The sequence below is a fragment of the Panthera uncia genome, chromosome D2 (assembly GCF_023721935.1).
Source record: "Panthera uncia isolate 11264 chromosome D2, Puncia_PCG_1.0, whole genome shotgun sequence".
Taxonomy (NCBI): Eukaryota; Metazoa; Chordata; class Mammalia; order Carnivora; family Felidae; genus Panthera; species Panthera uncia.
In genome coordinates this window covers 12,367,889-12,393,299 of record NC_064818.1, presented here as the reverse complement: position 1 = coordinate 12,393,299, position 25,411 = coordinate 12,367,889, and the positions used below count along the sequence as shown (strand labels likewise).

Genomic DNA, 25,411 nt, shown 5'->3' with positions numbered 1-25,411 from the left:
CCCCACCTCTCTCTCCTCTCTCTCTCTCTCAAAATAAATAAACTTAAAAAAAAAAGATGCAAATCAAAACCACGATACAATATCATCTTACAACTGTCAGAATGACTAGAATCAAAATGGCAAGGAATAACAAGTGTTGGTGAGGATGTAGAGAGAAAGGAATCCTTGTGCACTGCTGGTGAGAATGTAAACTTGTATGGCTGCTATGGAAAAGAGTAAGGAGGTTCCTCAACATATTAAAAATAGAACTACCATATTATCCAGTAATTCCTTTACTAGGTATTTACCCAAAGAAAATGAAAACACTAATCAAAAAGATACATGCACCCCTATGTTTACTGCTGTATTATTTACAAGAGGCAAGATGTGGAAACAACCCAGGGGTTCATCATTAGATGAATGGATAAACAAGATGTGGTATGCATATACAATGGAATATTATTCAACCATAAAAAAGAATGAAATCTTGCCATTTGCAACAACAGGATGGAGCTAGAGTATAATGCTAAGTGAAAAAACTCAGAGAAAAACAAATACCATATGATTTCACTCATATGTGGAATTTAAGAAACAAAACAAATGAGCAATGGGGGGAGAAAGAGAGAGACAAACCAAGAAACAGACTCTTTTTTTTTAATGTTTATTTATTTATTTTTGAGAGAGAGAGAATTAGAATGTGAGTGGGGGAGGGGGAGAGAGAGAGAGAGACAGACAGACAAAGGATACCAACCAGTCTCCTCACTGTCACTGCAGAGCCCAAAGTGTGTCTCAAACTCATGAACTGTGAAATCATGACCTGAACCGAAATCAAGAGACGCTTAACTGACTGAGCCACTCAGGCGGCTCAAGAAACAGACTGAACTATAGAGAACAAACTGATGGTTACCAGACGTGGGTGGGTGGGTGGGGGGTTGGGTGAAATAGGTAATGAGGATCACGCATGCACTTCTCATGATGAACACTAGAGTAACATATAGAATTGTTGAATCATTTTATTGTACGCCTGAAACTAATATAACACTATGTTAATTATATTTCAAAAATAAGGAAAGAGAGAGAGAAAGACAAACAAAAACCAAAAAGGAAGAGGAAAGAACATTGATATTTCTCAGTATTTATCAAATGACTTCAAAAATTGTCCCAAATATATATAACATACAATATATGTAAATGATATATATACATATATAATATTACGTTAAATATAATTTTATATACCTTAATATTCTCAAGTACCATTAAAAGAGAAATATTACTGTTATGATTTTAGACGGTTGAAATATCCAGAGATAGTCAAGAATGACAGCCAGGAAATTGGATAAGCTATTCCTAGAAACCACATTTTTATGGTCTGGAAGTCTATATTCTTTTTGGCTTCTTAAAGAGAAGAGACTTCTTAAAAAGAGACTTTGCAAAAGAGATATCTTAAAAGAAAGTTCAACCTTCCAAGAAGGGCTTGGGATAATTTAATACAAATAATAAAATAATAAAATAATATTACAACATGTTGTGATTTTCCAGTAAGATGCGAAGAGCGTTTTGTTCATCTATCACAGTAAGTCCATATATTAAGACCTCTATTTTACTTATTTAAAAAGTTAGTCTTCTACAATCTGTCAAGTCCAAGAATGAAAGGAGAAGAGGCCTTAGCAACAAGAAAGTAGCCCGAATAAAAATCCAGCAGGTTGTAGGAGATACAGTTCTGGAATAAGAGTCAGACTGAGGCTCGAATTCCATCTGTGAATTCCAGAGATGAATAGAGAGATGAATTCCAGAGATGAATTAGAGAGATGAATTCCATCTGTGTGCCAGCATCCCCAGAGCTTTGATTCCCCGTGTACAAAATGAGAAGGTGGAATGAGATTATCTCTTGTTACTTTTCAAGCTCTAAAATGTTGCGTTGACAGTGTTTGTGAGATGTGTTAATGTTGTATCTAGCAAAAGAAACTTTGGTCCAAGAACTTGATAAAAATTAATCCACGAAAATTATAAAAATCATTAGTGTTCTGGGATCAGGAATCCTGAACTAATAAACTTTATGCGCATGCTTCCCGCTCCCCCCAAAAACTGTAGAGAAAAAACAGAATCCTAGAGTTAGTCCACAACCTAGATGTCACTTTTCACTATTTCACCAAATTAGGAATTCTCTCTCTTCTTCCTACCTATTCCAGGTTCTGATAAATTGTAGTTACTACAAAGTTTGTCTTACTTGATTTACGATGTAGCTTCCTCTTACTTTCACTCTTTTCATTACAACAAAATTACTGACCTCACTAGGAGGCATTGGTTGGAAATCCAGCTCTCTCCTAGTTTTCAACCCCTCATCTCCACTGACTTCTTCACTGTCTAAAGTAAATAAATATAAGTACAAATACAAATACAAATACAAATATAAGTATCCAGATATATCCTGTTGATACCCTTGTCTTTCAAGATTCCTCAAGGGTAATCTATACTTGAAGCAGTCCTCCTGCCTGGCCTCAGCTCACCTCTCTGTGCACTGCAGTCTGACTTGTGCTCACACTTCTCTACCAAAACTACTCAGGCCAAGATCAACAATAACCTTCTAATTGCCAAATCCAACCCAATGGACACATTCCAGTCCTTATCTTCTCTGACCTCTGAGGAACATAAAGCAAATGAGACTATTAATCATCCATTCTTAAATCTCTCTTCTTTCTGGATTTGTGAGATGACAAATCTCTTCTGGTTCTCCTTCTACCCTTCTGACCACTCCTCCTCAGTCTCCTTAGCTGGATTCTTCTTTGCCAGCTCCTTCATGTTGGGGAGCCTCTGGATCCTGTCCTCTTCCTCACTTCCCATTCTTTGTGTTCTCTTTTGATGATCTCATCCACTTCTAAGGTTTCTAGTACCACCTATATGCTAATGGATTCCAACTCTTCATAGAGAGATGAATTCAAACTTCCTTCAGATCTCCTGACTCTTCTAGAACAAGACATACCCAGAACATGTCCAGGCAGTATTATAGGGCTGGAGAGAATAATCTCAGGCTAGTATGCCCCATTCATGTCCCTCTAACTTAGGGCTCAATTTGTTCATTCTCAACATCCACAGCCCTTTTCCAAGATGATAGCTCCTCTTGTTACATATCACAGATATGACTACCCATCTTGATTTGCCTAGGACAGCCCTAGTTTATGCCTGCTGTCCCAGGGTAACTATTAATGACACTCTTTTCATTTTCAAAATAACACGTATTTGGTCAATAAATTATATGATGACCCTACCTGCCCACCTATCCTTTCTGATTTTTCATACGCAACTAGATGAGTGCTTCTTCCTCCCTGGACACTTCACTCCCTAGCTTTAGGAACCCTAGTTCTGTTGTGAAGAAATGTCCCTGTATCCTCTACCTTTACACAAGAGGAGCATTTAATCTCCTCCTCTTAATAAATCACTATATACACCCAGATCCCAGGCCAGGAAGACAAGTCGGTATTATTCTGGTTATCATCTGGTTCTCAAAGTGACTTGTGCATCATTATTACCCATTTTATCTACTTCTAAGGCTAAATTAGAGCTATATTTATAGTTGTCAACTACTGACTTTGAGTCTTTCATCTCCATTTATTGAGAACTTTGTTACAAAAGTCCTGTCTTCCTCTCCACACAAGATCTGTTGTTTCTGAGGGCTTCATTATCCATAAGAAAAAATAATCCCAACATACTAGGATTTAGAGCTCTTTGATTTCCTCTTCTTCAATGACCCCTACTTTGGAGAAGAACAGCATAGTGTATTAAGTGGGCATAAGGGCTTTGGGGCTAGAAAGAATCAGGTACTTCCTAGTTGTGTACCTTTGGGAAAGTTACTTTACTTCACCGAGCACCCATTTCTTCATTTGTAAAATAGAGTCCCTAATATGTGCCTCAAGGGATAGTTGTGAAAAATAAGTAGGATAAACTACGGAAAGCATTTAGTATAGTGACTAGTATACAGCAGTACTTGATAAATTGTAGTTTTATTAATATTATGATTGTTGCATAAGCACTATTAATCTTGGCTACCCATCATCACTGGCCATACTTTGACCCTTATTATCACTTGCAACTGTTCTGACTCTAGAACCTTAAAGTTAGGACCTCACATCACATGCCTATTTTTCCATCTCTAGTACTCCTCTACTTCCGTTAATCCTACAGCTTACTCATTGAAATTCTTCACCCTCTTTGTTCTCTACATTTATCAGCTCCATCTTGGCTTGGCTGTCTTCTTCAATCAAGCAGGACACCTACCTATGGTTCAGCTCTTCAATTAGCAACTTCATTAGCACCCTCAGTTCCTTGACTCTGTTCCACCCCCTTCCAGATTCTACATCACAACCCCCCTTCCACTCCCCATCCAGATTTAGTGTAACCAAACATTTTCTGCACTGTTATGGAGAACTGCTGGAGAAAACTGCTTAACCATTCTGATTGGCTGCTCTACTCATTTGTGATTTCAAGGGTGTTTATCACTATTCAGTAATTAGGTTAGTGGTCCCTGGCCAAGTCCCTTTTCCCATCACAACAGTAACTCTTCCCATGAAATATACCCCAATCCATGCTCTTCCTCCTCAATTTCAGCACATAACCTGATTCCCACAGAGACAAGAGATGCTATATTATATTATGTATCTAGTCTCTATTTCCTTTTTTTTTTTTTTTTAAATACTAGGAAGATACATCACTGCTCTTCTACAGGGTAGCCCTTTCACCTGTGCTCTTGTTCCCAACCCTTCCATTTCTGCTGAGGTTATGTCTGATTATCTTCTTTCTCTTGTGACTTCAATTTTTGTGACTTCAATTTTCTTTCCTCTTCAATGGACTCTTTCTATCAGCCCACTAAAGTTCCTTGGCTCTTTCATCTTTAAAGAAAAATAAACCTTCCCCAATGCCATCTCCCAGCTCAAGCTTCCCCACTGTCCTCCCTTCCTTACCAAAAGTATTTGAAAGGATATGTCTACTGAATGAATGAAGCCTTTTTTATTTGGGTTAGACTTTTCTTCTGAGCTCCAGACCTATATATTTTGAAAATTCTAATTATACCTGACTCTGTTCCCACAAAGAAAACAACTAGTCTCACCAAACTGATGTGAACTGATGAATTTCACATCTCCAAATCTGTTCCACCACCTATATTTTCAAAATTAAGATCAATTACCAGCATTACCATCCACCCAGTCAGACAGTCTAGAATCCCCAAAGCCCACTTTGATTCCTCCCTTTCTTTTACTCCGTATCTAGGCAAGTCCTTTCTAACATCTCCCACGTCTGTCCCTTTTGTGTCTTCCCAGGGCTCCTACCATTGAGGACTCCTCATCTGACACTACTTGACAGGGATGTTGTGAGAGTTAAATAAAATAATAAATGGGAACGCAATTTGTAAGATGTGAGGTGCTTAAAAAGATTATTTAATACTATCATATCTTTGACAAAGTGAGCAAGAGGTTAATATGACTTGTTCTTAAAAAACTAACTCTGGGTCTTAATAATCAGTGCTGTGTTTTCTAATCACAGATTACAAAGCATCTGCTTGGCAATCTGGTCTATAATGTTTCTAGGAGTCATTTAGTGTCAAAATGTTCAATGTATAGTTTCTAAGCTTCACTTTCCCCTACCTCATTTTTCAATTTGAAATATGTGATTCTTCAGGTTTCTGGCAAAAATCTTCTATCCCCTTTACCTTTTAAAGATGAATTGTATCAACATTTCTAAGTATGCACAGTAGTCTTATCATTCATCCATTTCTTCCACTCATTTAAAGTGTCTAGGGGCGCCTGGGTGGCGCAGTCGGTTAAGCGTCCGACTTCAGCCAGGTCACGATCTCGCGGTCCGTGAGTTCGAGCCCCGCGTCAGGCTCTGGGCTGATGGCTCGGAGCCTGGAGCCTGTTTCCGATTCTGTGTCTCCCTCTCTCTCTGCCCCTCCCCCGTTCATGCTCTGTCTCTCTCTGTCCCAAAAATAAATAAAAATAAAAAAAAAATAAATAAATAAAGTGTCTAGAAGTTCTCTTATTTCCTCACACATTTTGAGTTTCAATTTCAAGGAATCACATTTGAATGGAACAATGACGAGCCTTTAGGAAAACCGTTTGAGTCCTTTCTTGATTAATTAAGATGATCATACTTTAAGCACTACTTTTTCATATTGTTAAAAAAGATTTTTCTTTTTTTTTTCTTCCCCACAATTAGACCTGAGAAGCATTCAAAGTTTCAAAATGTATCAGGTCTCTCTCACTTACTATAAATCAAGGCCAGAAGAATTAAGAGAAAGAAAGACAAATACCAGTGAGAAACAATAGCAAAAGAAAGCAGTATCAAAGAACATATGGTGTTCCCATGGACTGTTTATAATTAGTTATTAACATGACGTCTTTTTATGTACTTTCAGAATATATTTAGGCTGAAAATCCATTTAAAAACATTAGTTTATAGCTTGGGTTCTTTTTTCGGAGGAGGGGGTACCAAATTACTTTATTCGAAGGAATGATACAAATAAAAGAAGTAGACGGCTTGGTACAACTTAGAGAAAAGGGAAAGGTAACCCGAACAGTCATGTACTTGTAGCCTGGTTCTTAAGGGAAGGCATAGACCTTAAACTCTAGAATCCTGATATATTTTTGATACAAGTTTTACAGGCCAAATTCTATGGCCCCAAATACTGCATAATTTGATGAAAAGATCTCCGTTTAACATGTGATGGCCCATTTATTTCAAGCCATCTTTAATGAAACAAAAGAATTAGGATAATCCCTGTATATTACTGACTTATTAATAAAGTATTAAAAATACAGGTCATTTCCATTGTAATTTCACAAATGGCCAAGTGAAGCCACGTTTGACAACAAGATTTCTGAGACTTAAAAAAATTCTTGAACTTAAGCCAGGCATCTAAACATAATTTGGGAAAAGCTTAGTCATTTGAGGTGTTCAAGTTAAACACAGCAACAAACTAAAAAGGTACTCTGAAATTCTGGATTATACGGCTTTCTCTACAAAATGAAACTAACAAACAGATGCTCTGAGTGCAAGCAAATAAAAGCAAAGCTACATTTCGTGAAAAGAATGAATAAGTTGGTCCAAAAGAGCTAAAAAGAAAAGGAGTCTGAAAAAGGTTGGCAGTTCATGGGTGAAATACTAAACCCCTGTTAAAGTCAAGATAATGTGAAAAGTGTCTTCAATACAAAGTTACCAGAATCTACTACCAATAATCTCTACTTGGATATCTCATTTTGTGGTCTTCTAACCAACTCCTAACCCACTGCCCATCTCATAAACCTCATCTCAGTACACGTCTACTGCATCTTTGCACTCGCTTAGGACAAAAACTGTAGTTGTCTTTAAGTCTCCTGTTGAGTCTATCCTCAATTCAGCCAGAAATCAACCTCTCCACCAATTCTACTCTGGTCCAAATGATAATCATCCATGGCCTGAATTATGGCAGGAGTCCCTGAGCTGATATCTCTGCTTCTACCCTCTCCTTCATCCAAAGTCTATTCTTCATCCAGCCACCAGTGACCCTTGTAAAGGTCTCATTATATCTCTTCTTTATTCAGAGGGATGAGTCCTTTTCTCACTCAGAGTGTAAGACCAAGCCCGTGCAAAGGCCTCCAAGACCTCACCCAATCTGATTGCCCATTCCCACTCACCTGATTTCATCTGTAGTACTCTTACTTTGCTCACTCCACCACAGCCAAATCTGACTTTGAGCTGTCCACAAACATGCCCAGTACACGCCTGCCTCAAAGCTTTTGCAAGTGCCTTTCCGTCTACTTGAACACGCTTCCCCTAGAGAGGGGTACGGATTACCGTCTCCTTTCTGGTCTTGGGCTCAGACGCCGCGTTCTCTAGGAAGTCTTCCCTGACTACCCCTAGTTAAAACCCTTTTCCAGTTCCTGATCTCTCCCTCTTCCCTGCTTTTTCTCTCTAGTCCTTGACACCGAATGACATAGCACATATTTTATTATCTGAGATCCCCCACTAGAATGTAAGCTCCATGAAGGAGGGGATATTTATGTGTTCAGACAACTCTGACACACAGTACATGCTCAATAAATATATACTAAATTTATGGATCATTTTATGGCTTACACACTGCTTTCACGTAAACTAAATTATATAGTAACTCATTTTCTCCTAATTCTTGTCTCCAAATTCTCCAATCTTTAGGCAGTAACAATATGAAGGACAGCAAAGAGTTATTAAAAAAAAAAAAAAAGTTGCTGACTACTTGTAAAGCTCTTTAAAACAGATACCCCGTATTAATAACTACATCTATAAAACGAAAGCTCATTGTCAACATCTTTATTAGCATAAGGTTTCTGGGTGTGGAAGTTTAAAGTAACAGCAGATCAGCCAAGAATCATCAGGAAGGAAAGCCCAATTCAGTTTGTCCTATCAATTTGTTAAACAAACCCTAGGAAGAATGCGGGTTGAATTCAATGTTCAAGGAAACGTTGGTCCCTATTAACACCCACATACTCAACACAAGATGCAACTCCCTTAAAATTTTCTATCTGCTTAAAACAAACCTCATCAACTGCCAAGTGCTGTCACTGGGTGTGTATGGTCCGTTGAGCATCTAGGGAATGTTTTGTTTTGTTTCGTTTCGCACGATAAGAATTAAGGCTAGAGGGACGGTTCTTAAAGCCTCTGGCCTTATCTCCGCCACTACTAAACAACTCGTTGACCTCCACGCTGTGGTGCCGGTGTCTTCCTGGGTTATTTCCCGAACAGTTTAATCCTGCCAGAGACCAAGAGGCATCTCAGCCAAGGCTCCAATGATGCCGGAGACAGACAGCAGATGTCTCAGAGGATCCTCTGGAGAGTCTCTCGCCCCGGCAAAGGGTGTCACAGGCATAAGAAAAGCAGCAGACCAAGGCACACGGGGGAGATGACAGATGGGTGAGGACCGCGGGACAGGAGCTCAAGGAGCGACTGGAAGGGTGGTGGCGCGGAAACTGTCAACTCCCGTCCCCGACCTGCCAGTCTGGGCCCGGTCGGGGTGGAGGCAGTGCCACCGCACAGGACAATAAATACAATCAAGCTAGCAGCAAATCGCCGCCAGCCTACTCGACCTCCGCCCCTCCGTGAGCCGGGAAATAAAGTTGGTGGCGGGTGGCCGCTTGCAAGGGTCCAGGGGGGCCGGGAGGAGCTCCCGCCCGCCGCTCAGCTGCTGTCAGAGGCTGCCCGGGCGCGGGGGGGGGAGACATCTCGGAGACCCGGAGCCAGAGAGGACGCCTGAGGACGGGCTTGGGGCCGGGTCCCCCGCGCCCTCAGCCGGGTGGCGGCGACCCCCAGACCCCCGCGACCGCCGCCACCCCAAACCGCCTTCCCTCCAGGCCACGGATGGTGTCCGGGACCCCAAGCCCTCTGCCGGCGTCGTCGGCGCGCAGCGGCCGCCTTTACCTGCTCTCTGGCTGCAGCCGCCGCCGCGGCGCCCTTCCACTCACCGGGAGAATCCCGAGTCGTCGTCGCTGTCGCTGCCGCTGCCGCCGCCGCCGCTGCCACTGCCGCCGCCGCGAACTCTCCACCCCCGCCCCCTCAGGTAACCCAGGAAACCGGGAACACCACCCCCTCCCTTCCCCCGTCCGGACCCAGACCCGCTCTCCTGCGCGTGCGCGCTTGCCCCTCCTGGCGCGCCCCGAGCCCCGCCCCTCGCTCGTAGGGCACCGTCGGCGTCGCAGGCGTGATGCGTGGAGCCACCGAGCCAATAGGGAAGGGAGGAGGGCGGGCCGAGCCTCAGGGCGGGAGGGACGGAGGGGTGGGGCTTGGGGTTTCTCCCAGTGCCGGGGAGGTTTGCCTCTGTTCTCACCCTGCTGGTGCGTCGCGAGGCTGGCTTTGTCAGACCCAGGGGAGAGCGACCATCGTTTGAAAAGCGTCTAGCACTTGCGCAGCGTCCGCTTCCTCCATTTAACAGAGACACTCGTTCTGTCCTCCTTGTGTGGGTTCAGAGGATGGGGGCTGCAAGAAGAAATATGGGAAGGGGTTGAGAGAGGGAGGAAAGGTTACCCGAGAAGAAGCCTAGCCTTCCTTTGGGGCCTGGAAAAAGCCATTTTGCAAAGGTAACGGTACGCTTCTTTCAAAAAACGAAGCCACTGTTGAAGTAATTCAGCACAAATGTGTATTTTTCAATTTAGCTCTCTTCAAACACATTTGTGTAGTGTGTGCGTACTGTCTACATTCTATACCTTAAAATAGCAGTGCCTCCAGCAGGTGGGAGCTGTAGGGTTAACACAGCATGTTTTGGCTGTATCACTGAGTGCCTGGGCCAGCACATGGCTGATAGGCTGCTGCCGCCAGCAGTTCGGCGTTTTAGAGGACATCCCTGCTCACCACCCAGTCACCGTGACAGCCTTTGTGCGGAATGTTAGAGGTACTGGGGAAGATGGTGAACCGGATTCAAGTCTTACCTAATAATACAAATTACAAGCAAATAGTCTACAAATTGGCAGTGATTGCTTTAGAATCAACAACTCCTGTGATTTTTGCACAGGAATCAAGAACTGGAAATATTCAGGATGTTATATCTTAGGGAAGTAAATAGTTGATCAGTGATGTGGTTGGAAGTAGCTCTTGGGGAAAATTCTGCACTTTAAAAGATCTCCCCACTGAAGTTCAACCTTTAACAGTTCGTACCTTTGGGCAGAGGTTGCCCACTTCCTCTGGCAATCTTTTAGACTGCAAATACTCCAAGGATGGACAACATACGAAGTCACTAACAAATTAGTGAAAGATATGTCTTAGCGAAATCACCACTCATTTAACAAATAATGAGCACCTACTATGTGCTAGGTACCGTGCTAAGTGCTGGAGATACTTTGGTGAGTTTCCCTGAACTAAAAGAGGAAGAGGAAGCCAAACTTGACCTGTTTCACAGTTTTACCTAACAGTGAACCCACTCTTATTTTCACATCTACTTTTACCCGCTAATCTTAAAAACACCTCTTTTTTTTTTTAATGGACAAAGAAGTCATGGAAATAATAAGTAACAATCCAGTTTCTGTTTCTCTTAATGTAAGATAATAGGCAATCATGATTTTATTAAAGCCAAACAGAATGAAACACTTTGTGTTACAATGGTACCCAGTTGGCCCTCAAAGTATTATTTATTTGTAAAAGGCACAAGGTAATGTCATTTGTGTCTACTCTTTTCTCCGTGTATCTGCGTACTAACTTTGTTCAAAAGTATCTAAGAACCTAAGGATGCCTGGATGGCTCAGTGGGTTAAGCATCTGACTCGTGGTTTCAGTTCTGGTCATGATATTATGGTTTTGTGAGTTCAAGTCCCAGGTTATTGGGATTCTCTGTCTCCTCTCTCTCTGACTCTGATCCTCCCCTATTCACGCTGTCTCTGTCTCTCTCAAAAATAAATAAACTTAAAAAAATTAAAAATAAAAAGTATCTTAGAATCTAGATATTAAGCATACATAATTAGATAAACTTAGTTCAAAAGATTTCAAGTGAACACAAAAAATGTGTAATCAAGTACATTCATAGAAGAAAGATAAAAGAAAAATTAATAAATATATAGAAGGAAGCCTTACGTACGTACGTGTATCACATGTTGAAAAACTTTGTAAGTGGGAAGTCTAGATAATTTGGCTCTAAAATTAGATTGTAAAATCAAGGTTTTAAAAGATGCAGTTAACGTACAGTTGACCCTTGAACAACGCAGGGGTTGGGGGTGTTGACCCCTGCGTAGACGAAAATCCACATACAACTTTTGGCTTCCCCAAAACTTAACTATTAATAGCTTACTGTTGACCGAAAGCCTTACTGAAAACATAAACAGTTAATGAACACATATTTGGTAAATTTATTACATACTGTATTCTTTTTAAAACATGTTTATTTTGACAGAGAGAGAGAGCGTGCATGTGTGCACACGTGCACAAGCAGGGGAGCGGCAGAAAGTGAGGGAGATAGAGAATCTGAGCAGGCTCCACGCTGTCAGTGCAGAGCCTAATGCGGGACTTGATCCCACGAACCTTGAGATCATGACCTGAGCCGAAATCAAGAGCTGAACACTTAACTGACAGCTTCATGGATATCTATAAATCAGACCATGTCACATCTGTGCTAAAAACCCTGCAGTGGCTCCCCATTTCACCCGTGCGAACCCCAAATCCCTTACAGTGGCCCACAGAGCTCTACACCACCCAGATCCCCACATTCTCTTCTCTTCCTGCTCTTCCGTCCCTGAAGACCTACTGTTTATGGAACCTTCCAGACACATTCCTGCCTTAAGGTCTGTGCACTGGCTGTTCCCTCAAATTGAAATGCTTTTTTTTCCCGACAGCCACAGATATAACTCTCTTACCTCCTATATCTTTGCTCATATTTCACCTTCTCAGTGAAGTCTATCTCAACATTGTCCTGAAACCTTGACAAGAGGAGTCTCTGAACTGGGTCCCTCACTTGAGTGTTTGAAATTGTTCGGGCCCACCCCCGCCCCTCCCCAATGCATACGTTAAAGTCATAAGCCACAATGTGACTGTTCAGATGTTTAGAGGAAGAGCCTTTAAAGAGGTAGTTAAGGTTAAATAAGGTCACAAGGGTGGGGCCCTCATCCAATAGGACTGGTATCCTTATAATAAGGGGAAGAGACGCCAGAGCTTTGTGTGCATGTGCATGCACACACACACACACACACACACACACACACACAGGAAAGGCCATGTGAGGATATGATAAGAAGGCAGCTATCTGCAAACCAGGGGAAGAGATCAACCCTGCTGGCACTTTGATCCTGGACTTCCAGCCTCCAGAATGTGAGAGAATATTTCTGTTGTTTAAGCCACCAGGTCTGTAATATTTTGTTACGGCAGCCCTAGCAGAATACTACACCCCCCAAAATAATTTCAATAAGAGCTACATAACTTACACATCTATTACACTTATCTTTATTGTCTCCCGTATATAGACTTCATGAAGGCAGCACCCTTTGTTCTGTTTATGATGTACCTGGAGTCCCAGAACACTACCTGGAACACAGTAAGCATTCAGCAAATATTATTGAATGAACAATGTAATGAAGACCAGGTTGTTCACATTCAAATAAATGTCCAAATAGCTCATTATAATTTTGGCGGAAGTTTGAAACTTTAATGCCCACTGCACTGTACTGGAGCAGAACTAGATTTCTGAAGAAGCGGTAAAGCAATTGCAGGGCTTTCATTTCTGTAAGAGTAACATGGTCAAAATTATGCAGATTTCCACATTTGACTACAGATGGAACAATGGCTATATTAAAAAATTATATATAAATTTAGTTTTGGAGTGCTTTATGTTATTAGGATGTATTTGAATCTTTAAAAAATGCTCTTTTTAGTAGGCACCCTAAAACATTATTGAAGAAGTCAATTTTTTTAAGATTTTATTTTTAAATAATCTCTACACCCAACGTGGGGCTCAAACTCTTGAACCCCGAGATCAAGAGTTGCACAGTCTACTGACCGAGCCAGCCAGGGCCCCAAAGAAGTCAATTCTTAACTTATGTCTCTATTAAGTTGTTTAACAATATTCACTCTTTCTTTTTGCAAAAATTATCAAATTAAGTTTTAATAACATTCTTAATGTAATTTTCTCTAAGTCACTGATAGCATTTTAAAACCCTCAAAGTAGGTGTGTTTTACTTTAAAAACTTATGTCGTTACAAGATTTGTAAACATCAAAAATATCCTAAGAGGTGCTCTTTTCAGCCAGTTAAAAGTGTTAAAACAACCCAAATCTCTCTTCTCTGTTGTGGAAACTTCACGCTGAGTTTCTTAATGTCCCACTTTCATGCGTATGTATTTGTGGGCAGCAGTGTCATTAATTCTCATAAAAGCATTTTTTTTTTCTTTTTAAATTCTGAATTGTCTTTCTGCTTAAAACAGAAAACATTTGTATAGTAATAAATTCAAATGTTAGGACAAATATACAATATAGAAAATGAAAGTCTTCTGTGATCTCCTCCCAGAAATACTCACTAGTAAGTGATGTATTTGTGCACAGACACACACAGATACACACACACACACACACACACACACACACACACACAGCCATAAAGTTGTCACCATCATTGAAAAATGGGGAATTTGAGTCCACTATTGAGCATAATTCTTATCCAAGTGATTTACTTGCCATTTCTTATTTTAATAGTTGATATTTGTCTGTCTTAATTCCCAATATGTACCTGTGCTCAACAAGTTTATGATGAACATTGAGTTGTAACCTGCATGAGCTGTCTCTTTTGGAAGAGTCAACCCAGTCTGTCCTACACAATAGGCTATTAAGAAACGTTAATAAGAAATGCGTGTTTGCTATCCATTCCTGTTTATAAAACCAAGGGATCGTAGCAAATTTAAAATCACAAGAACCCTCTAAATCTCACAGCATCTCATTTAGAAGATCAGAAAAACAGAGATAGTTCAAGTTATCCACAGGTTCACAGAGCAGAATATCACTTGACCAGTTCAAAGAAAGAGTTGGAAAGGGCTGGTCAGACTCAAGGTAAGGAACAGGTAAAGACATATATGTGTTTCACTACCTACTCAAAAAAAAAAAAAAAAACCTCAAAAAAAGATTCTTAATATGTACACTTTCTCTGTAGTTTCATGTATACCACGATTTTGGACCACTTCAAAAAATGTCTCTTACTCTACCTAAAACCAGACAACAGAATCCACTAGTAATATCGTTAGAGTGATCCATTATTTCAGGCTTTCATTCAGTCACTGGGTATTTTCCATGTACTTGCAATGTTCAAGGTTTTGGGATACAAAGGTAGAGGAAGGCCTAGACTGTTGGGGACTCCAGGCAGGTAGACAAGCAATAACAGTAGAGGGTGATGAGGGTTAGGACAGTGTCATGCACTGGGATTTCTCGGGCACTGTGGAGGGACATCCAACCTCATGTCTGGGATCAGAAAAGCCTTTTGGATTTCAGGCAGGCTAATTTTTCCTATATACACCTTTAGTGCCCCCAGTCTAGGACCAAATTTTAAAAATGAGACTAGGGTAGCGAGTTTTTCATAAAGTTAAACTTCTTCAATTCTGAAGACTGTCTTCTATTCTGAAGCTATGGCCTTCCTCCTTTTTATAGAATTTAAATGTTTTTTGTGTGTTTTATTTTAGATTTGAAAGAGACAGAGAGAGACAGAGAGAGAGCACAAGCAGGGTAGGGGCCAAGAGAGACGGAGACAGAATGGAAAGCAGGCTCCAGCTCTGAGCTGTCAGCACAGAGCCCACCGTGAGGCTCCATCTCACGAGCAGTGAGATCACAACCTGAGCTGAAGTTGGACACTTAACCAACTGAACCACTCAGGCGCCCCTTTTAAAAAAATTTTTGCGTGTGTGTTTTATTTTATATCTGAGAGAGAGACAAAGACAGAGTAGAATTTAAATAGCCTTCCTTTAGGATATGGCAATATTAGCCACGCATATGTTCAATGTCCTTTCTTGACAAATTGATTGGCAATAAAAAGTTGGCAAACTAGTCCCTGAAAGGGTTTGTTGTTTGTTCTTTTCATTGATGTGGTTGCCGTTGTTATTATTATTATTATTATTGTAGCAGTCTACAGAATCCATGTGTCCAGAAACCACTGACAGCTAGGCCAGGTGAGGCTAGGTGGGGTGCTCTAAGGCCATGTTCCTTCTCAGTCCAGCAGCATCAGCGTTACCTGTGAGAGATCCGGAATCTCAGGCCACAACCCCAGACTTACTGAGTCATACTTGGCATTTCAGCAAGATCCTCAGATGATCTATACACACGTTAAAGCTTAAGAAGCACCATTCTAGGAGAGGGAAAAGCATTATATAAAAACTGGTGGGAGAGATCACGGTGGCTGGAAGATGCTTTCCAAAGTAGAAAGAGTAAAGACCATATTTCACAGAGGGTGAGGGTGATGTTAGCAGGGCAGGCAGGAGGGTGGGTGATGATTAATATTTTCCCTCTGCACCAACTATAGCCAGATAGGTAACTGCTCCATATTTCATCCTGGTCATTTTATTTTATTTTTTTAAATTTACTTTTTAAAAATGTTTGTTTTTCAGAGACAGAGAGAAACAGAGCATGAATGGGGGAGTGGGGAGGGAGGGTGCAGAGAGAAAGAGAGAGACACGGAATCTGAAGCAGGTTCCAGGCTCTGAGCTGTCAGCACAGAGCCCAACGTGGGGCTCGAACCCACGAACTGTGAGACCTGAGCCGAAGTCAGGCACTTAACCGACTGAGTCACCCAGGCGCCCCTCATCCTGGTCATTTTAAACTAAGCCATGTTCCCTATTGCCTACAATGCTCAATCACTTCTTGCAGAACCTCAAAACATAGGTTAAACTCTTGTGGGGCAAATAAATATCTTGGGCCTAATGGGTGGCAGTTAGTGGGATGTTATCATCACGATAATAACAGGTCGTGCCGACTCTCCATGGTGGCTGGTGAAGGGTCTGCTTTAATGAGGACCAGACACCAAAGGAGAAAGTCTTACCCTACGCCAGGATGTTGCTACATCATGCGGATGGAAGGAGCCATGCCCCACCCGACTGCTTTGGTATCTAAATGAGTCTTCGTCCTATGCTAACGTAAGGCTGCACTGAATGTACAAGAGGCACTTGGTAATTATAAATTAAGATATAAATTAAAGTATATATTTTTTCTCTTTTATCTGCCGAAAAGGGAAGTGTAACGCAAGAGAGTGTGACAGACAAGCCAGACCAATCTCAGATAGTTTTCCTTAACTTCTCTACCTCCCCTTAACTATTGTTATTTTTGTTATCTGTTTGTGTTTTCAAATATACTTTGAATTTATTACGTTGTGACGACTGCATTCTATCTTTTTGTGTTCATTATGAGCAGATAGAAGCTGCTCAATAAAATTTTTGAATAAATAAGGGAAAGATACAGAAGAATACAAGTAGCTGGGAAAATTTTCTGTGACCTATAGTCAAGTCACATGGTCAACAGTTGTGAGAAGTTATGTGTCTTTTTTTTTTAATTTTTTTAATATTTATTTTTGAGAGAGAGAGTGAGAAAGGCAGGGAGAGAGGGAGACATAGAATCCAAAGCAAGCTCCAGGCTCTGAGATGTCAGCACAGAACCTGACGAGGGGCTTAAACCCACAAACCGGGAGATCATGGCCTGAGCTGAAGTCAGACTCCTAAGCGACTGAGTCACCCAGGTGCCCCAGTTATGTGTCTTTTATACTTTAGGAGATTGAATTCAAATCCTGATTTTCGTGCCTGGAATCTCAGAGTATTTTATATCTGTGTGCATTCTGACGTGGACTCTTGTTTGCCAGTAGAGCTCTGTTTTACGCAAAGAGAAATCACATTTGTAAAAGTCACATGCTCATTTCCTCCGTTCATCGTGTAAACCAACCTGAGAGGTGTAGCGCTGTCACATATTTGGAATCAGAACTGAATATCAATGTAGTGTGGACTCACCTTAAGCCTAAGCTATGTTTACCTATGGGATTCAGACAGTGGCAGATGTGGGGGGTCCCGGTGGGACCTCCAGGAATAGATTTGCTTGAGTGAGGGAAGGGTATTCTGGGTGAGTTGGCACACAAGCTCCTCTAATAACAAAACTTGGGTTGCAGAAGGGAAGGGATGATGGTAGGTACAGCATAGTGTCTGATATTCGAATTTGTTCCCCACGGGCATCCTCGACGTTTCTATAGTCCTGAAATTTCAAAGATGTTTTAAAGGCACCTGCGATTAAAACTGGAAGAGCCTGTTTGCGTAGAATCCCTGGTCCCGGGCAGCACTATTTTCGTATCCATGCAACCACATGGTCGCATCAGAGAAAACAGAGTGGCCCCATGAATATTTGCATCATGCGGTGGGGCCTGCCGGGACCTGCAAACCGTTTGTCAGGTAAGACATATTAAAGCATCTTTGTGTGTCAGCGGGGGCATAGTGAGACCACTTCATCAAACGTTTGCCTGGAGTCTTGAAGGGAAGCAAAAACCCTTCTCCCTGACCAGCTTGGGCTGACGTCAGAGCCATGCGGGGACTGTAGGGCCCCGTGGGAACGTAGAATCCATTTCAGAAACCCTTAACTTGTGGTCAGGTCTTGTGTTTTTAACGCAACTATTCCAAGAGCAATGTTCTGAGAAAGCGGTTTCACTCAGCAGTGTAGATGCAGCCCACGTGTGCCATATTATTGAAAAGGAAACGTATGGGGGGGGCGTCCGGGTGGCTCAGTCTATTGAGCGTCCGACTTCGGCTCCGGTCATGATCTCACGGTTGGTGGGTTCGAGGCCCACGTTGGGCTCTATGCTGACAGCTCAGAGCCTGGAGCCTTTTTCGGATTCTGTGTCTCCCTCTCTCCCTGCTCTCCCCTCCCCCCATTTGCTCTCTCTCTCAAAAATAAATAAGCATTTAAAAAAAAATTTTTAAAAAGAAAAGAAAGTGTATGATCTGTTTGGAAGTACAACATCTGATACAGAAGAGGGGTCCAAAATACACAATAACATTGGGGGGAAAACTGCAGACATTATGTTGGAAAATCAAGCACTGAAATAGAAAATGCAGGCAAGGTATGTCTAGAGTCTAGGAATCTGAGAAAACCGTTTGTCAGGTAAGACATATTAAAGCATCTTTGTGAACTGCAAAAGACGTTAAATAAGCAAGTACTTAAAAATATCTGGGCCCATTGAATGACCCAATCTTCTGGATTTTTATCCATAATTTAAAAAATATCATTGCATCACTTCACATGTGTTGGCATGGTAGAATAGTTTAGTCGGAAAACCCCCAAGGCAACATCCCAGGAGCAGGAAAACTCAGCCTTCGGCTAGATGAGGATTCCTAGTCAGGAGAGGGTCTCACCAAAACGCATTGCCTCCCCGGGCGAGGGGTAAGTGACTTTATGGCAAGTGACTCTGCCCCAATGTGGCCACTGTGCAAGCTGCTACTTGACTCAGATTCTTCTGGATTCTGTGATTTCTGAAAGATTCCCCCCTTTCCATCTTACCCCCCCTCCCCCAACATCAGACACACTCTCTCAAAGAACCAGACACCAGGAACCAACAATAAAAATCAGGATCACAGCCCTGCTTCTGTTATTGCTGTTCATGCAGTACGGGTTTCTTCTCCAGACATTAAAAGCAGCAGCCAAGAATGCAAGGTCAACCAAATCAGAATAACAGATGACCAGGAAGTGTAGCATAAAGCATCATCTTAGGGTCGCTCACCCCTTAGGATAACCTCTCCTGACTGGTTTCCTGCCCAGCTTATACCATTTCTGGAACTCTGCTGCTGACTGATAATTGGGTCTAATGCAGAGCAAGGGTTTCCTGATGGGATACAGACCACACTGTCCTTACTGGCAGGTGTACCTCCGCTCATGGTTGGAAACGTGGTTTTGAGCCCTGCACCTGCCATCTATCATGCCCAGCTTAGCCAATCTAGTGGCCTGAGTTCTTCACACACGGATGCAGCCACCGGGTGAGCAGCTATCCCACCCACCTCGGCTGTCTCTCCACAAAGACAAAGAGAACATTCGCCACGGGGGAGAATGCCCTTGCGGGTATGTGGGGATTTCCTGAAATCTGATAAATTCCAGTCACATATAATAGAGCTGTCTTTGACAGTAAGAAGAATCCTTGGCCCCCGGGGACTGGTTTCGCCAAGGGGGTGGGAAATGCTTGTGTGCCAGCGACCTTCACCTCAAGTGCCGTTGAAAGTCACCCTATGTGCGCGGCCTCTGGTTACTGGCTCCCCAACCAGGTGCCTGAGAATTAGTGCAAAAGATGCCATTTAAAGGGAACGAGAACGGGAACAAAACATTTACCTCCGAATGGATAGTCTCTTGCTTTATTTTCTTTAAGTTTACTTATTATTTTTGAGAGGGAGAGAGAGCACGGGAGAGGGGCAAAGGAAGAGGGGGACAGAGGATCCAAAGTGGGCTCTACCCTGATAGCAGAGGGCCCGATGCAGGGCTCAAACTCACAAACCACAAGCTCATAACCAGAGCCAAAGGCAGACGCTTAACCGACTGAGCCACCCAGGCGCCCTGATGATTTCTTGTTTCAACACAAGGCATTGCCCTCATCTTTTCCCCTCTAATTAGAAATGCAACCCTTATTTCATACTAAATTCCTTTCTATGTTCCAGGCCCTTTCTGAGCTCTCTAGAATAGAGAAATACAGACCCGTAAACTGAAAGCCCTGAAAATGGATCTTAATTGTCAGCAGAAATGCTTCAGAAGAACTACCATCTCAGTTTTTCCCCTTTGATTTAACTGCTATTAGTTAAATCACACAGCAGTGTGCCTTCTATCTTGTATACACAAGTGATTGATTGCATCACCCGAATCCTGTAATCGTTCCAAACAGGTAATCTTTGAACCGGCCACGGCTTCAATTTCAGGGAATGAAGTAGGAGGAACGGAGGAAGGAGACTACATCCCACTCAATGTTCATTTACCCGTCTATGTGGGAAAAAAAATCAGGAGTCTTGCCTTATGGTCCCTTCCCTTCCGGAGAAGTCTTTCTGAAAACACGGAAGAGAGGGATATAGTTCGTAAGATCTGAAAGTAACTTCAGTGGCCAGTTCTTTGAAGGCGAGAACTGTGTTGATTTATGACGCAGTCGACGTGTCATAATTTGGCACCCGCATCTTAACAGTGGCTCTAAACATGTCTTTGGCAACTGCTATTACAGGCCAGAAATAGCTATGCAAAGTAGGGTAAAGTATTCTACCTGCCGGTGTTCATAAATACTCCTGCCAATTCTGCCCCGATGGAACGCACACACGCTATATGGGCCTTCCCATCTAATTTTACCGAGAGTATTTTTTAAAGAATTTTTTATAATCTTGGCTCAGGGCTTTCTTTATCGGTGCCTATTCTGTAATTACACAAAAAATTTTCTCTTCAACTGTCACATTTTAAAATCCCACCAGCCACTTTCCTATCAGATACCCCTCAAACGTCCCTGTAATTCTGCTTTCTACTCAAAGATTCTTTTTTTAATCTGAGTAGGAATGATCACGTCTCGCTGTGCTCTACCCTTTAAAGGATTCCATGTAGCTTCCTTTGAGAGATGAATATGAATCCAACTGACCATTTAGGCCTGCTAAAAATGCCCCAGGATGCATGGGGTGCCAACGGCTATGATAATTCAGATGATCTTTGTTGGTTTGTTGGTTGGTTTTGAGGTTACCAGCACGCTTTCATTTGAATTGCTCTTTTCTCCTGAATGGACAGGGACATTTGCTATTCTACTGATGGTGAAATTAGAGCCTAAAGAACTAGTCACTCACCGAAGGGGGCGGGGCAGGGCTGGAACACAGGATTCTGGCCTCTAAATTCCCAAGCAGGTCACAACCAAGTAATAACGACAAAACATACTAAGTGGATTTCTTGAAAGCATTTTCTTTCAAGAAGCAGCTCGCCAGAGTCTAATTTTAGAGTTCACATGTTATTAGCACTTTCACATTTCAAGGGGTTTGTAACTTCTCTACGTGGGAAACATTTTGCTGCAGGGCAGAGTCAAATATTCTTTTCGGTGTCTTTGCTGTGCTTTAATCATCTAACATTACTCCAAGGGAATGTATATGTGGCTACACGGCCATATCGAAGGTGAACACCTGCCATGCACAATTACCTTTGAGGAAGAAAGAATACGTGTTAGAATCATCATATGTTCCAGCAATTCCACCTCTAGGTGTATATTCCAAGAACTGAAAGCAGGGACTGGAATATATATTTGTAACACTGATGTTCATACCGGCAGTAGTCGCAGTAATTAATAAGCAGAGCAACCCAAGTATCCTGGATGAATGAAGGGATAAGCAAAATGTAGTGTATCCACACAATGGAATAGTATGCAGCCTTAAAAAGGAAGTTCTGGGGCGCCTGGGTGGCTCAGTCGGTTGAGCGTCTGACTTCGGCTCAGGTCATGATCTCACGGTCCATGAGTTCGAGCCCCGCATCAGGCTCTGTGCTGACCACTCAGAGCCTGGAGCCTGTTTCAGATTCTGTGTCTCCCTCTCTCTCTGACCCTCCCCCATTCATGCTCTCTCTCTGTCTCAAAAATAAATAAACGTTAAAAAAAAATTAAAAAAAAAAGGAAGTTCTGACACAGGCTACGACATGGATGAACCTTGAGGACATCTTGCCAAGTGAAATAAGCCAGTCATAAAGGGAAATATTTTGTATGATTCCACTTCTATGAGACACCTAGTATAGTTAAATTCATAGAGACAGAAAGCAGAGTTCCCCCTGCCAGAGGCTGAGGGGATAACGGAGAGTCAGTGTTTCATGGGGACAGAGTTTTAGTTGGGGATGACAAAAATTTCAGGAGATGGATGGGATGACGGCTGCACAACCATGTGAATGTACTTAATGCCACAGAACTCTACCCTTAAAATGGTAAAAATGGTAAATTTTGTGTTATATGTAGTTTATCTCACACTCGCACACATGCACACATACCGGGAGACGGAACAATTAACCCTGATCTGGAGGGAGAGGGATGGAAACGGCTTCTCAGAGCACATGGCTTTGTCTTGAAAGACGCGGAGAGGTGCGCTAGGTAGGACAGAAGAAAAATGTACTCCGGGCTGAGGGAATAACGCCAGGAAGTAATAAAGCCATTACAAGGTCATATTCAAGGAACAGCAAATAATCCAGGTGCCTGGGTACTTGCAGGTAAGTTACAGCAGATGAAGCCTCGGTGGCAGAGTGTGGGGGCAGAATCTTAAACACTCCCGCGTGCCCTGCAAGATGTTTGGGCTTTATTCTGCAGGCAGTGGGAAACCACTGGACTCCTCTGTTTAAGCTTGGAGACATGACCGAGCTTACATTGTAGAAAGATAATGTTTGGCAGTAGTGTGAGGAGTGGATTGGAGGGGGAAGAGATTAGAAGCAGGGACTCTGGTGGGGAAACTTCCGAGAGCCCAAGGGAGAGATCAGGAGGGCCCAGCTGGGAGGATGTGGGGGGGGGGGGGGGGGCATTTGGAGAGGATATGGGAACCACAGAGAGGTGGGGAGAGAGGAGGCTTATGGAGCGGAGGGTAGCTCCCAGGCTCCACGCATGGCTTCATCCATACCCCCAGCCAGGCTGACCCACCCACACGCACTCCAGGTCCCCTGGCCCAGAACAGTTTCTCAAGACCCTGCCAATCGTGATGGTAACCGGGGCTCGTTCTTACCTCCCAATCTCTAAAATCCGGACTTCCACACTGTCCTCAGCCCCCTCCCAGTTGGGTGGGCACCGGGGCTCCTCTTGGCTTTCCTGCGAGTCGCATCCAGCCTTCCCCTCCCCCCACGACTCCAGCCGTGGGATTTCTTACTTGTCCCTTCATGATACCCCACTCTGATCCTCAGCTCTGTGCTCACTCCTTCTTCCTCACAGACCAGTCTCTGGCCTCCAAGATGGGGTGGGGGGGGGCAGGGAGGGACTTGAAATCTCCCTAGCATAGGTTAGGAATACGATAGAGGCTGAAGGTTGGACAGCAGCGAGGGAGAGAATGAGCGCACTCGGGGATTGCTGCATTTGATGCACCTGAAAATCCACCAGCACCCATTTCTTAAAGGAGCCTTTGTAACTACTCCATGCCCCAAACAATCTCAGTTTGCTGGCCTCCAAGAATCAGAGCTGCAGTCTTTCTAGTGAGGGTCTTTGGCTCACCCCACCGCAGAGGAGTATCTTCGTTGGCCTTCCTTTCCGCACAGTCTCCAGCCTCTCTGAGCAAGCAGCCCGTAGGAACCAGCTCCTGAGAGCACAAGCACTGCCAGCAGCCATCTGCTAATCACCTTCCCCAGTGGCTCTAAAGTTCTCCGCCTGTCCCCAGCCGGCCCACCAAAGCAGCTCACACTCTTAGCTGGCCCTGGGAAGCCTCAGAAACCTGTTAACCTACCTGCACAGTGATTCCCTTCTTCGGGTGAGCAGGGAACTCGTCCCTTTGGTAGTCACACTGCAGGCTAATTAGCAACCATCTACTCTGTTAGCTGCAGTGAAACTGGTCTCCTCCATGCTGTTAGGCGAGCTGAGTCGCTTGTTTGCCGTGAACTTCTGGCTTCCGTTCAGCTGACTTAGGGGAGGATCATTCTCCTGGCATTATAAGAATGCACGCAGTTGAGTCAAACAGCCTGATAGACGGCGAAGGCAAACCCTGCCGCACTGTCTGATGTCACCGGGAGGAAGATACAGGAGCAGATGGTGAAGGCAATAACTTCATGTACCACAAGAACCTCAGAACACAACCTTCCCACGGAAGAAGGGATGAGCTGCCGAAACAGGCAATGCACCGAACACTCTGGCACTATAGCTACTCTGATCAAAGCCGAATCGTCATTGGGAATGGCTGCCCGTTTGCCCTACGCCGCTCTTGCCTTGGGTGATGGGGCTGGGCAATCTCTGTGTTGCCAGGAAAGCGAGTGGCCCTCTCTCCCTCTGGCTCTTTGGCAGGTGGCCACCCTTGCATCACATGGGGAATCTGGCAAATCAAGTCCAATTCCTTTGCAGTATAGCTGCAGCAAGGATTTCCAGTTAGTGATTCCGTGGTGACTCCAATGAGTCACAGCGCCCTGATTGTCCTGCAGAGGAGGAGGGCCTAAGTTTGTCCCCGTGAGGATCGTCATCACTCTTCGTTCGAGAATTCTGCAGTCTTTGGAGCTCAACCTGAGAATGAGAGTCCTGCGTCCAGCCACTGTCACTAACCCTCTGGTTGCAAACTTTCACCAAATTGGTGGTGTCGATTTCTGCCCTTCCTTTGTGCTGACATCTGTCTCTCTCCTTTTTAAATCTGCTATCATTTCTTGTTTAAAGTTTTTATTAAAAACTGCTGTCATTTCGGGTGCCTGGATGGCTCAGTCAGTGAAGCATTGATTTTGGCTCAGGTCACAGTCTCATGATTCATGATCAACTGTATGGGGCACTGTGCTGACATCTTGGAGCTTGCTTGGGATTCTCTCCCTCCCTCTCCCTCTGCCCCTCCCCTACTCATGCTCCCATACTCTCTCTCTCTCTCTCAAAATAAATAAATAAACATTTTTTAAATGCTGTCATCTTTTATTTTCGTATTTTTGTATTTTTTTAAATCTACATCCAAATTAGTTAGCATATAGTGCAACAATGATTTCAGGAGTAGGCCTTAATGCCCCTTATCCATTTAGCCCATCCCCCCTCCCACAACCCCTCCAGTAACCTTCTGTTTGTTCTCCATGTTTAGGTCTCTTATGTTTTGTCCCCTTCCCTGTTTTTATACGATTTTTGCTTCCCTTCCCTTATATTCATCTGTTTAGTATCTTAAAGTCCTCATATGAGTGAAGTCATATGATAGTTGTCTTTCTCTGACTAATTTCACTTAGCATAATACCCTCTAGTTCTGTCCACGTAGTTGCAAATGGCAAGATTTCATTCTTTTTGATTGCCGAGTAATACTCCATTGTGTGTGTGTGTGTGTGTGTGTGTGTATAT

General features: G+C 43.1%; 1 protein-coding gene across 11 annotated transcripts in view; it reads right to left on the bottom strand.

The window, feature by feature from the left end:
- Positions 1-25,411, bottom strand: part of LYST (lysosomal trafficking regulator) — a 252,313-nt gene that overhangs the window by 173,125 nt on the left and 53,777 nt on the right. For 3 of the 11 annotated variants that reach the window (XR_007460678.1, XM_049644961.1, XM_049644960.1), the window contains exon 1: positions 8,529-9,462. The gene's annotated coding sequence lies outside the window, so the exon portion shown is untranslated. Of the gene's footprint in view, positions 1-8,528; positions 9,525-9,811; positions 10,943-12,319; positions 12,423-12,883; positions 13,174-25,411 lie in introns of those variants that run through there. The other 8 variants (XM_049644953.1, XM_049644956.1, XM_049644959.1 and 5 more) reach the window with 7 other exon arrangements.